The 12,880-nt window shown below is 37.0% G+C and overlaps 1 long non-coding RNA gene across 1 annotated transcript; it reads left to right on the forward strand.

The window, feature by feature from the left end:
* Positions 1-606: 606 nt before the first annotated feature.
* On the forward strand, positions 607-7,271 carry LOC127425555 (uncharacterized). The gene is made up of 2 exons (XR_007894635.1): positions 607-947; positions 6,436-7,271. It is a non-coding gene; the product is annotated as an uncharacterized LOC127425555 (long non-coding RNA).
* The last annotated feature ends 5,609 nt before the right edge of the window (positions 7,272-12,880 follow it).

Raw genomic sequence — 12,880 nt, forward strand, 5'->3', positions numbered from 1 at the left:
TGTGCTACAGACATAAATTATACTTTAAATCTTGTAGCTTTTTGAGAAGACGTATGCTATTACTTTTCTAAGCAGTTGGATTTATGATTTTCACCTTGCAGATGCAGATAAAATGGGCAAAAAAAAAAAAAAAAAAAACTTTGAAAACTTACACTGATCATTCCTGTTCTACAATTATGCAGACTACTATGAGTAACTGTAGAAAAGTTGGCAAAATTCAAAGATCAAACTTATAGGATTTACAATAAATGAGGATGTCTCATCCTCCCAAGGTAAAACATCTAAAGCACTTTAGTCATCTCTGACTGAATGAGGGGAATTTTGCGTTCGAAAATCTATGCCCTCAGGTGCTGCTTATCAAAGCGAAGAGAACTTACACCTTCATGTTGGAACATGAATCCGACAGGCCTTGCTTAAGCACTATGTGTCATTCTTATTAATGTGATATTCTCGGAACTTGAAAAAAAAAAAAAAAAACTCAAAGAGTTCCTTCTCTATTTTAACTCTAGGTTGCCTGGAGCAGATACTAGAATCCTGGTTTTAGAAATTATGAGAGAACAGCCGATCACTTCCTGTTTAGGTTGCTGCCGGCACGCTGCACGAGTCTGTGTTTGTGGCTTGCTAGCCTGCTTAGCATTGCTTATTCTTATATGTTCATCACTTTATCCTTTGCCATTTTACTGCGTGCTTCTTTTTTCCACTTTTTTACTGTTTCACCTGTGTGTATTTTATCGTGTGCACCCGTTTCTCTCTTTTTTCTTTTCTTTTTTTCCACTAGTCTACATCTCGCATCTCTACTGCATGCATTCGTTTTCTCCTCTGTGTTTTACACGGATTATTGCATCAATCTCAAACATCTGCTGATCAGGAACCACATCGAACCACATCGATCTCAAATCCTTGCCGCTCAAGAACAACCATAACAACAACAACAACAAACAGTTGTGGTAAGTCATGGCATTCGCTCATGTTATTTCTTCCTGCATTGCATGCCACATGTTTACTATAGCTTCTTCCGTCAGCAGTGAGGGATTCACGTATGGAATTAGTCAGGCTGACGGAGAAGGTTAATGAGTTAGAGACATGCATCCGAACGCTAGTGGAGGTCAGTGAGAAAGAGAAGCCGGTAGATACTGTTTCGGATGCGGGTAGAACAGCGAACAGCACACACACTTTAGTTCCGGCTGTAGAGCCTCCGCAGCAGGGCGTTTGGGTGACGTCTCAGTGGTATATTCACTCAGCAAAGCAACACCGCTCTCCCATTCCTGTTAGGGTTTCCAATCGATTCTCCACACTCAGTGATGCACCCACTGAGAATCATGTTGAAAGAGCATTAGTAATAGGTGATTCTATTGTAGGGAACATGAAAATAGAGACTCCAGCCACTATTGTTAAATACATTTCGGGGGCTCGGGCATTTGACATCAGATCAAATTTACAAGTGCTGGCTAATGCTAAACATAGATTTTCTAAAATTTTTATTAATGTCGGCACAAATGATGTCTGGCTTCGCCAGTCGGAGATCACTAAAGATAATGTTAAAGAGATGTGTAAACTTGCAAAAATTATGTCAGACACTGTAATATGCTCTGGCCCCCTCCCTGCTCATCATGGTGACGAGGTTTATGGTAGATTAGTGCCACTGAATGGCTGGATGTCTGAGTAGTGTCTGGAGAATAGCATAGGATTTATAGACAATTTTTGGGGTAGACCTAACCTGCTAAAGAGAGACGGACTCCATCCCTCCAGGGAAGGTGCTGCTCTCCTCTCTAGTAATTTGGCTTATAGTATTAATATTTATAGTATTTGACTAACTGGGGCCCAGGTCAGGAAGCAGACAAACTGGTTAATCCAAACATCTGCTAGCTGCCTTGAGATGTCACACGTGTCACATAAACAACAACACATAGAGACTGTATCACCTAGATATCATATAGAGACTGTGTCTGTTCCCCAAACTACCAAACACAAACCCCTCACAAATCATTTACAAAAAATTTGATTAATGTCAAAATTATAAAAAACAAAAAAATTGAAGATAAGCATCATATAAAGGTAGGGCTACTAAACATTAGATCTCTTTCAAACAAAGAACTAATTGTAAATGAAATTATTACAGATCATAGTTTGGATGCGCTCCGTTTGACAGAAACCTGGCTTAAACCAGACAAATATGTTAGTGTAAATGAATCTACTCACCCAGGGGAGGAGGAGTTGCTACAATTTACAGTGAAGTCTTTGGTGTTTCTCAGAGGACAGGATATAAGTTTAAGTCTTTTGAATTAATAATGCTTAATGTGACACCGTCAGATATAAATATCTTTTGCCATTGCTACAGTATATAGATCACCCGGGCCAATATTCTGATATGCTTCGTGTATTTGCAAATTCTAGTAGTTACTGTAGCTTTAATTGTTGGTGACTTCAACATTCACATAGATAATGAAAATGACACATTGGGATTAGCATTTATCGATATTCTCAACTCTCTTGGAGTCAGACAAAATGTCACAGGACCAACTCATTGCCATAATCATATGCTAGATTTAATTCTGTCATATGGATTTAATGTTGATACTATACAAATTCTACTGCAGAGCGATGCCATCTCAGATCATTACCTCATCTCTTGTTTGCTGCGATCAACTAATGTCACTCAATCTACACCATGCTATCGTTCAGGTAGAACTATTCTTGCGACCACTAAAGATAGCTTCACTAATAATCTTCAAGAATTGTCTCACATACTCAGTAAGCCAAACATTTTAGAAGAACTTGAAGTAATATCAAAAAATATAAATATAGTATTCTCTAGCACTCTTGATTAAAGAAAATTAAAGAAAAAAGACCCACACCATGGTACAATGATCACACTCATGCTCTCAAGAAAGCAGCTCGAAAAATGGAGCACAGTGGAAGAATACAAAATTAGAGGTATTTAGAGGAAACTTTAAAATGGCAGTTATCAAACCGCTTTTAAGAAGCCACAGCTTGATCCTGGCAAATTGGCTAATTATCAGAGGTGTAAAAAGTATGCAGAAATGACACTTCAGTGAAATTATGGATACTGAGTAAAAGTTTTACTCAATTAAATGTCCAAAACCAAAAACATACTTGAGTGAAATTAAAAAAAGGATTCACATTAAATTGTACTTAAGTATTTGAAAAGTAAAAAGTAACTTTTTTTTTTAGCTATGATAAAATCAAGAGAGGAGATTGTGTGAGAGAGGATGTTGTTAAATTTGATTGGTTTGTTAAGTCGCCTTTATAATGTCTCTGATGACTGTCATATTTTTCCACCAGTGGCTTTCCCAACCTGGTCAAAGAATCATGTTACAATAACTACATTTTTGCAGAATGATTTTTATGTGGCCTGTTGTACGTAACACGGCAATGTTCTGGTGGAACGAACACTAGAGATGCTAAAACAACAATGACTTTTATCCCCTTTCACTCAAATCATGGTAAAACAGCATGTTATCAGTTCATAAACAATTACTTTTCACTCTGTTCCTCACACAATTATATCTTATGACATATAAACACTTTTACTATAGCACATGACTCATTTTAACATTTGCATTACATAACCAACTACATTTACAAGCTTGTTTAAGTGTGATCAAATTGCATGTTAACTCAGCTGATAGAGTGTTGCATCTGCAATATAAAGGACCGGGTACGAGTCCTGAAGAGCACTGAAGTCGACACGTGAGCCAAAAGTGTCATAGAAGCACCACAAAATGACATGGTTGCTTCTGAAATTTTGATTTTTATGTCACATTTGCTTTTTATGACACTATCGGTTAGGTTTAGGTTTAAGGTTTAGGGTAGGGAGTAAGGTTTTGTTGATTTAAATCTCTATAGAACATTAACCTTAAGAACCTCATCTGTTCGGGAGAACATTTAACTCGCTTTTAGCGCCACACAGTGGACATTTCATTCCGGAACTGCCCTGAGACATGTGATGAACCACATCATTTTATTTGGCAAAAACGTTGCCACAGTCACGCAATGTTCGTTGCATGGGAGAAGGCACTCACAAATTGTGATGTCAGAGCACCCAGCCCCTTGAGACATAGAGAAAGATAAAAAATAAAAATAAAAAATAAACTTTGAAGAAAGTTAGTAATGTTGTTGGTTTTGTGAATTGTTTTCTGAGGTTTGCTATCAAACCTTGCTGTTGAGCAGATAGATGAATTTAATACAATTCATAATTAATATTTACTCAGATTCCATTATTTTTATTATCATTATTATCATCATTATCATTGCTGGTTTTATAGTTATTATTATAATTAATAGTTGCCTAACAACAACAACAACAATAATTCACCAAATAGGGAGTAGAAATTCATAGATATGATTTAAAAATTAAGGCAAGTGTAGAAATAAATGACACGTGGACTTTAATTACAAAAGCCTTTTGTTTTAATATATATATATTTGCAACATGATTGATCATTTTTGACTTCATAACTGTCCAATCTGTAGAAGTAGCAGACATTTAGAATAAAGTTTAGGACAAAAACCGTTAGTGTTTCTCATTTTGTGCTCATAGTTTTGAATGAATACATGGGCGGTCACACACGGTCTTGTCGTACAAATATTTAAACGTATCTGAAGCTCAAATCAGATCCAAAATTCCGACTCTGCAGGTGGTTGAACTCCACACATTTTGCCATTTGAATTGGACTTTGGTCTGTCATCTGTCGTTTGTCGGATGCAGTAAAAGGGTGGTTTCTGTCCAGTAAGACAAAGAAAATGAGCTGCAAAAATGTAGTGAGTACTTTTCAAGTTTAAATAAAAATGTAAAGAGTAAAAGTACTATTATTTCTTCGGAAATAAAAGAAAGTAAAATGACAAGTATTCCATTTAAATTGCACTCGAATAAAGTACAAATCCCAAAAAATAATACTTAAGTATAATACTGAAGTATTTTTACTCAATTACTTTACACCCCTGCTAATTAGAGACCGATTTCAAATCTCCCATTTATGTCGAAAATAATAGAAAATTTAGTGTCCTCCCAACTATGTTCATTTCTACAGAGAAATTATATATATGAACAATTTCAGTCAGGATTTAGGCCCCAGCACAGTACAGAGACTGCACTTATCAGAGTTACAAATGGCTTGCTCTTATCATCTGATCATGTCTGCATTTCTCTTCTAGTGCTTTTAGATCTTAGTGCTGCCTTCGACACGATAGATCACGACATTCTCTTGAATAGGCTGCAGAATTATGTTGGCATTTGTGGACTTGCATTAGCATGGTTATGGTCCTATTTATCAGACCACTACCACTTTGTATGTGTAAACAAGAATTGTCAAATCAAACAAAAGTTAAGTATGGAGTGCCACAGGGATCAGTTTTAGGGTCTCTGCTTTTCTGCTTATATATGCTTCCCCAAGGAGATATTATCAGGAATCATGGAATAAGTTTCCACTGTTATGCCGATGATACCCAACTTTTTTCTTCTAAACCCAACGGAAATTCACAATTCTCCAAATTAGCAGAGTGTATCATTGAAATCAAAAATTGGATGGCCATAAATTTCCTTCTACTCAATTCCGACAAAACAGAGGTACTAATTATTGGACCAAAAACCTCTAAAAATAAGCCGCTAAAATATAATTTGACCCTCAATGGATGTACTGTTACGTCGTCTTCTACAGCGAAGAACTTAGGCATATACCAATCTGTCCTTTGAAAATCACATTTCCAATGTTTGTAGAACAGCATTCTTCCACCTCAGAAATATTGCTGAGTTACGACACATGCTCTCTGTTTCTGATGCTGAAAAACTAATTCCTGCATTCATGACCTCAAGACTAGATTATTGTAATGCATTACTGGGAGGATGTCCTACAAGTTCAATAAATAAACTTCAATTGGTTCAAAATGCAGCAGCCAGAGTGCTGACTAGAACCAAGAAATATGATCATATTAGCCCAATTTTATCGTCGTTACATTGGCTACCTGTTAAATTTCATTTTAATTTAAAAATTCTTTTAACTACGTACAAAGCTTTGAATGGTCCAGCTCCGCAGTACTTAAGTGACCTTCTGTCACACTATATTCCATCACATTTATTACGATCACAAAATTCTGGCCTGTTAATAGTTCCTAGAATATCAAAATCCACAAAAGGAGGTAGATCCTTTTCCTATTTTGCTCCAAAACTATGTAATAGTCTCCCTAACATTGTTCGGGATGCAGACACACGCACTCAGTTTAAGTCTAAACTAAAGACTCGTCTATTTAGCCAGGCACACACCTCATTTATCCATCAACTCACAATTAGGCTGCTTTAGTTAGGTCTCCCGGAACCAGAAACATCAATCATGATCTATAGCTCCATAAAATGTAATGATATCTATGCTAAAATTATTCTATTTGTTTCCATGTCTCAACTTTGGGTTTCATATCCAGCTCCATTCCTGCTTGGTGTCGGACTCCACTGCTACATGTCTCTGAGTGATGACGACTAAATGCAGCCGGTGCCAGCCAGACATCACTTCAATCTATTACGATGGACTTCAGAGGATGAACTGATGACAACTCCACCAAAAGACATGGGATACTTCATCTGCCACTGCCTGAACCTTGGACTTAGTATAGACCTCACCAAACCTCACTGAAATGACCTGCTAGTTGAACTGTGATGCACCTCGCTGATCTCTGCCTGCATCACCTTGGTCTAATGATGGACTACACTCTTGAAATGGAATACATTTCAATTATGTGACAACAAAACCCTTCATCAGCCAACTAACAAAGGACAATGCATCTATGTGAACTTCTGCAGTTAACCCAGGATGGACTTCAAAGACATTAGCCATTAATCATACAGTTCATACAACATCTTTGTTTAAACACTGGCCCTTAACACTTACTTAGTTTAATTTTTTTAAACCATGACTTGTACTGCACATAAATAACTAATTTTGCCATTATATTCATGCTGGTTAGGGAAGGCCTCCACAGTGAGCCTGGTTTCTCCCAAGGTTATTTTTCTCCATTAACCAACATCTTATGGAGTTTTGTGTTCCATCCCACAGTCACCTTCAGCTTGCTCACTGGGGTTCTACATACAATTATTATTTAATTACTTATTTTTATACACAATTTACAATTACACAATGATGAATCTAAGACTTTATAGATATTACAGATTCATTTTCTGTTAATGCATGATTTTCTGTAAAGCTGCTTTGAAACAATGTGTGTTGTGAAAAGCGCTATACAAATAAAAATGACTTGACTCCCATGGAGTCTGACTTTGATTGACAGGGTTCTCTGTCTGTTGTCACAGACCCTCCCTCAAGTGATCATTTCTGAAGAAACAGGCTATTATATCTCACAATGATTTTGTAGTCATTCAGTTGTCCTTATGACTTGTTTAATTACAAGTTTGTTGAACAGTGAACTATAATTAAGGCTGGACTGTGTTTCGTTAATAACAATACATATGCTCGTAACTCTTAACATCTGTCTAAATCAAAAACGTTGTTACAGACCACTAAGTAACAACGTTTCTTGCTTACTTTAAAAATTTGAATGTACACCATGTTCATTAGGAAAAAGCAGCCTGATCTAATAAAAATGCTAAATGAGATTACATGGTTTCGTTTATGTATCGCAGCAGTTCCGAGGTGAAATGTCTACTGAGCGGTGCTAGAAGCGATTACAATTTTCTGCTTAACACATGAGGTTTTTAAGGTTAATGCCAGAGGTGGGACTAAGTCATTGATTTGCAAGTCACAAGTAAGTCTCAAGTCTTTACATTCAAGTCTCAAGTCAAGTCCCAAGTCAAGACAGGCAAGTCCAAGTCAAGCCCCAAGTCCTCAACTTTAAGCATCAAGTCTTATACAAGTCATTAGTGGTCTTTGGCCAATTTAGTGTCAGAGTATTCATTACTATAGTAATTACACCCTCCACAGTATTAGCATGTTTTAGCACAATGTGTGGACTTTTCAGACGACTCCTTACCCACCGTAGGCATAACTTCCTACTGAATGTTAAATTAACCATCTGAAACGATTTCAAATCGCATCCCATATTAATTTGATATGGGACGCATCATTTAATCTTTAAATACGGGATGATCCCATATCTTACGGGACAGGTGGCAACCCTACCTTATCTGGTTTCAACAATGAGGCATGCAAAATAATTCACACCAAAACTGTAGTTGCAGTGCACTGAACTCTGTGGAACTAAGTAACTCGCTAACTAACCTTGCTAACACGATAAGTTAAATGTTACTGGACCATAGCTGAAAACTGGACGTTGTTGATAAAGCCAAGCATCTATAATTTTTGAGCCACAGGTTCTACATATTGCAGTCCTTTTGTTTCCATTGATATTGTATTCTTTATATCCAAATGAAATTATCTTTGCAATCATTTTGGCTGTCATGCTTGAATGCAATCTTCAAGCTTGGTCCTACTCTCGTGGAAGTTAATTGGTTGGTTGTCTGATTGGTTGAATGTGGAGCGTGGAAATGCAGATTTGAAAATCAAATGAATTGTTTATTGGGGAAGTAATTGTTAAATTAAATTTTTAAATGTACAGCTCTGATAAGTATAAAGTCTTTCCAAGTCAGAGGGCTTGAGTCTTAGTCAAGTCGCAAGTCATTGTTGTCAGAGTCTCATTCGAGTTGCAAGTCTTCTTTGATTACGTCGAGTCTCAAGTCATCAAATTTGTGACTCGAGTCCAAGTCAAGTCCAAATAATACGGCTCAAGTGTCGACTTGCATGCTCTTCAGGACTCATACCCATACTGGTACTCATACCAGGACTCGTAGTTGAACTACCGCACAATTTTATCACACCTGAACAAGCTTGTAAATGTAGTTGGTTATGTAAAAGCGGACACACTCCGGACGAGAAGCGCCATACCGTGTCGCATCGCGGCTAGGACGCGGCACAGGTATCAAACACAGGGCACGTTGATGCGGTTCACGTGGCAGACAGTACACACAAAAGTTACCAAGGTTTTTCCCTTCTTAAAGAATGAATAAGGCTAAAGTAAATAATATATGTCCATTGATAATGATTTGGGTCGAATTTAATGGAAAATATTCAAGTTGCACTCTGTGGCGCGGCAGAAAAATGAGCAGCCTCCGGAGTTGTAGGTGGGCGCCGCCAACAGACATCGAGTGGCGCTGGCTGTGTGCGTACATTCATAGAAAACAGTTGTTTCGAATTTTAGAACACGCCATGCCATCTGCCAGATGCGTCCGGTGTGCCAACCCCTTAATGCAAGACCTTAAATTGTATCTCCTTACAAATCATGCATTATAGTAAAAGATGTCATAAGATAGCATTGTGTGAGGAACAGAGTGAAAAGTAAGTGTTTATGAACTGATAATCTGACTTTTACTCGCGATTTTTGAAATAGTGATTAAAAGTTGATGTTTTAGCACCTGAAGCATTCATTCCACCATGAAACTGGTGAGATACGTACAACGAGCTATGCACCGTAAAAATACATATAAAGGATGTGCATAATTTGATATGCCTTTTAATGTCATAAAAGAAAGTCCCTTCATTAAGATCAGAACAGGTTTAAGTGCAAGGGAGCAATCTGTGAAAAATCAGTCTGAAAGGGTTTGGTTTCTGTAGCCCAAGGACACGTTTTAGTCCAAGGCAAGTATGGGCAAGTATCCCACAGGTGTTTTTACTAGGTCTGGTTTCATTAGAATGATCTTACAACTGATAAACACTCAGGTTAAACAAGGTTAAACCTTTAAAGTCCGACATCAGTAACTTCTACAGCCTGTTATTTATTTAAACAACCTCAGGAGAACACCACCTTACAGTGAGTAACGCAGCAACAAAGCAAGCCATTTTTTGTTTGAACTTCTCCCTGTGAACTTCTGAATCTTTGCTTTCGCTCTCTGCAGGTTTTCAAAAAGTTACTTTGAAGTCTTTCTGTCATCATTTTCTAACCCTCATGCCATTTCAAACCTGTGTATGACTTCTGATACACTGTAGAACTTTAATGGTGGGTTTCAAATGACACATCTGAGCATCAACGCACCACTCTACACCAGTCTCACATCCAAGTCACGAGTTTGGTTGACCAAAAAATTGGGAGGTGTGCACAGTAAACATTTAAAACATGTGTTTGGGCTCAGAACAGAAAAAAGCACTCCTGGCAATATAGATGACTCATTGACAAATTGGTATGTGTGCGGTGAATTTAAATAAAAGTTGCTCAGAAACAATAAGGTAAAATATTAAAGGAATGTTCCGGGTTCAAAACAAGTTCAGCTGAATCGACAGCATTTGTGGCATAATGCTGATAACCAATGAAAATATTTTTGACTTGTCCATTGTTTATTTAAAAATCGCAGTCACAGTGAGGAACTTACAATGTAAGTGAATGGGGCCAGTCCATAAACGATTAAATACACATTGTTTCAAATGTGTATCCAGAAGACGTGAACTTTATACATGCTAACATAATTTTAGTGTGAATAAATCTCTGTTTTGTGGTCATCAACTTTATTCCATAAATGCTGTCGACTGACCTTAAATGGATAGTTCACCCAAAAATGAAAATTTTCTCATCATTTACTCACCTTCATGCCATCCCAGATGTGTATGACTTTCTTTCTTCTGCAGAAAACAAACAAAGAATTTAGAAGAAAATTTCAGCTCTATAAGTCCATACAATGCAAGTGATTGGTGGCCAAAGCTTTGTAGCTTCAAAAATCACATAAAGGCAGGGTAACACTTTATATGATTGTGTCCTTGTTACACACTTGACATTTATTTACTATAGCAATAACAGTCAATTATGCATAATTACAAGCAACAAACCCTAAACCTATAGTAAGGACATGTTGTGAATTAGTTATAGTCAGTAATTACTTGTGTAATTACACTGTAACAAGGACTCTGTAAAATAAAGTGTAACCAAAGGCAGCATAAAAGTAATCCATAAGAATCCATCCATGTCTTCAGAAGCGATATAGTAGGTCTGGGTAAGAAACAAATCAATTTTTAATTCCTTTTTTACTATAAATCTCCACTTTTTCTTTTACTTTGTTAAAGTAAAAATTTCTCTGAAAAGTGAAAGTGGAGATTTAAAGTTAAAACAAAGGATTGAAATACTGAACTGTTTCTTACCCAAAGTGATTGCATCGCTTCAGAAGACATGGAGGATTTTTCTGCTGCCTTTATGTGATTCTTGGTGCTTCAAAGTTCCTGCCACCATTCACTTGCATTGTATGAAATTACAGAGCTGAAATATTCTTCTAAAAATCTTCATTTGTGTTCTGCAGAAGAAAGAAAGTCGTATACATCAGGGATGGCATGAGGATGAAAAAATGACAAGAGAGTTTTCATTTTTGGATGAACTACCCCTTTAACTTGTACTGAACCCGGAACATTCCTTTAATGAATATAAATGAGATATATATATTTTGAGATATATAATAGCTCTAAATATTGTTCGGCAGTTTAAAAAAAAGTCTTGTTGCTTTTTACTCTATAAACATCATTAGTGTGGCAAAAGCATGTGTGAAAATCACAAACTTTGAAGAAAAGTTTGACCTGTCATTATAAAGACAGACTGCATACATCATGCAGTTTTTCTGTTAATTATTGGCTGACGCTTCGAAAGGTCAGCGGCATAGAGCTTTCACTCCACAGAGCTCAATATATTTGGCAATGATGACACAAGTCATGTGGAAACCCCTTAAAGGTACATTTTTAACGAATGTCCTGGCCAATTTTTCCATACAATGAAAATGAACAGGGATTGCGCCTGTCAAGCTCCCAAATGTGAAAAAGGACTGTAAATGTGGTCCTTATAGACCTTATTCACAGCAGTGCCATCTTTGATTTTGACGGGAATGTCAATGAGGCTCTTGAATGAAATTGTGCCATTAGTTTGACATTGATTATCATCTGTATCTCATGACTAAACGTTATTGACGTCAAACCTGAAGCGACCCATCTAATGGTGCCATATTTGATTTGAGAGCCCCAAGATTAACGACTTAAAGCGGTCTGTTGATCACACAAAACTTTTTATGTGTCTTAAAAAGACTTGGAATATAGAACACAAGATGTACAGAGTACTTTTATGTTACTTTTATGGTGCTTTTTTTGGTCATTTTTAAGCTTGAAAGCCCTAGTCTTCATTCACTTTCATTATATTTCCTCAAAAATTCACCTTTTGTTTTTATTTTCATGTTCAACGGAAGGGTTTGAAATGACATCACAGAAAGCACACCTGCATCTCCGAGATATCTGTTTAAGAGCGTTTCATCTGGAAAGCATTGCATTCGAATTAGCCTAACATCTCCTAATCATCTTATAAAGATCAGAATCGTAGATGCCTGAAAGACATCTTCTTATTGACATCAGTGAGGAAACGTCTCATAGAGGTATTGCAGATGAGCAAAAAACCAAAAAATAAATAAATAAATAAAAAATGCATGATCCATGATTTGACATAAACACACATCAAATAGACATCTGGGTGATGTAAATCATGACAGAATTTACATTTTTGGGAAACATCTGTTTCTTTAACAAAGTACCACCAGGAATGGAGAAATGAAAGTGGATATTTGGAGTGATGAATGAGCCCTGGTGTCACGTTGCATTTGTTTTGTGGGTTCTGACTCATGTTGGGACTTGGAATCGGGTCATTCTGACAGCTGTGATTTTCAAATGAGCGACTCACAATGTAAGTCACCTGATGAAAGGGAGAGAAAGAGATGGGACAGCAGAAGAAACAGATAAAGAGAGAATCCCAGAAGGAAGAAAATAAGTTTGAAATGACTGAGAGAGCATGCTTCCAGCAATGTCACTCCCTTGGATTTGGTTACACACGCTCAAAACATCTCACGCAA

Source organism: Myxocyprinus asiaticus, chromosome 34 (assembly GCF_019703515.2).
Source record: "Myxocyprinus asiaticus isolate MX2 ecotype Aquarium Trade chromosome 34, UBuf_Myxa_2, whole genome shotgun sequence".
In the NCBI taxonomy this organism is placed as follows: Eukaryota; Metazoa; Chordata; class Actinopteri; order Cypriniformes; family Catostomidae; genus Myxocyprinus; species Myxocyprinus asiaticus.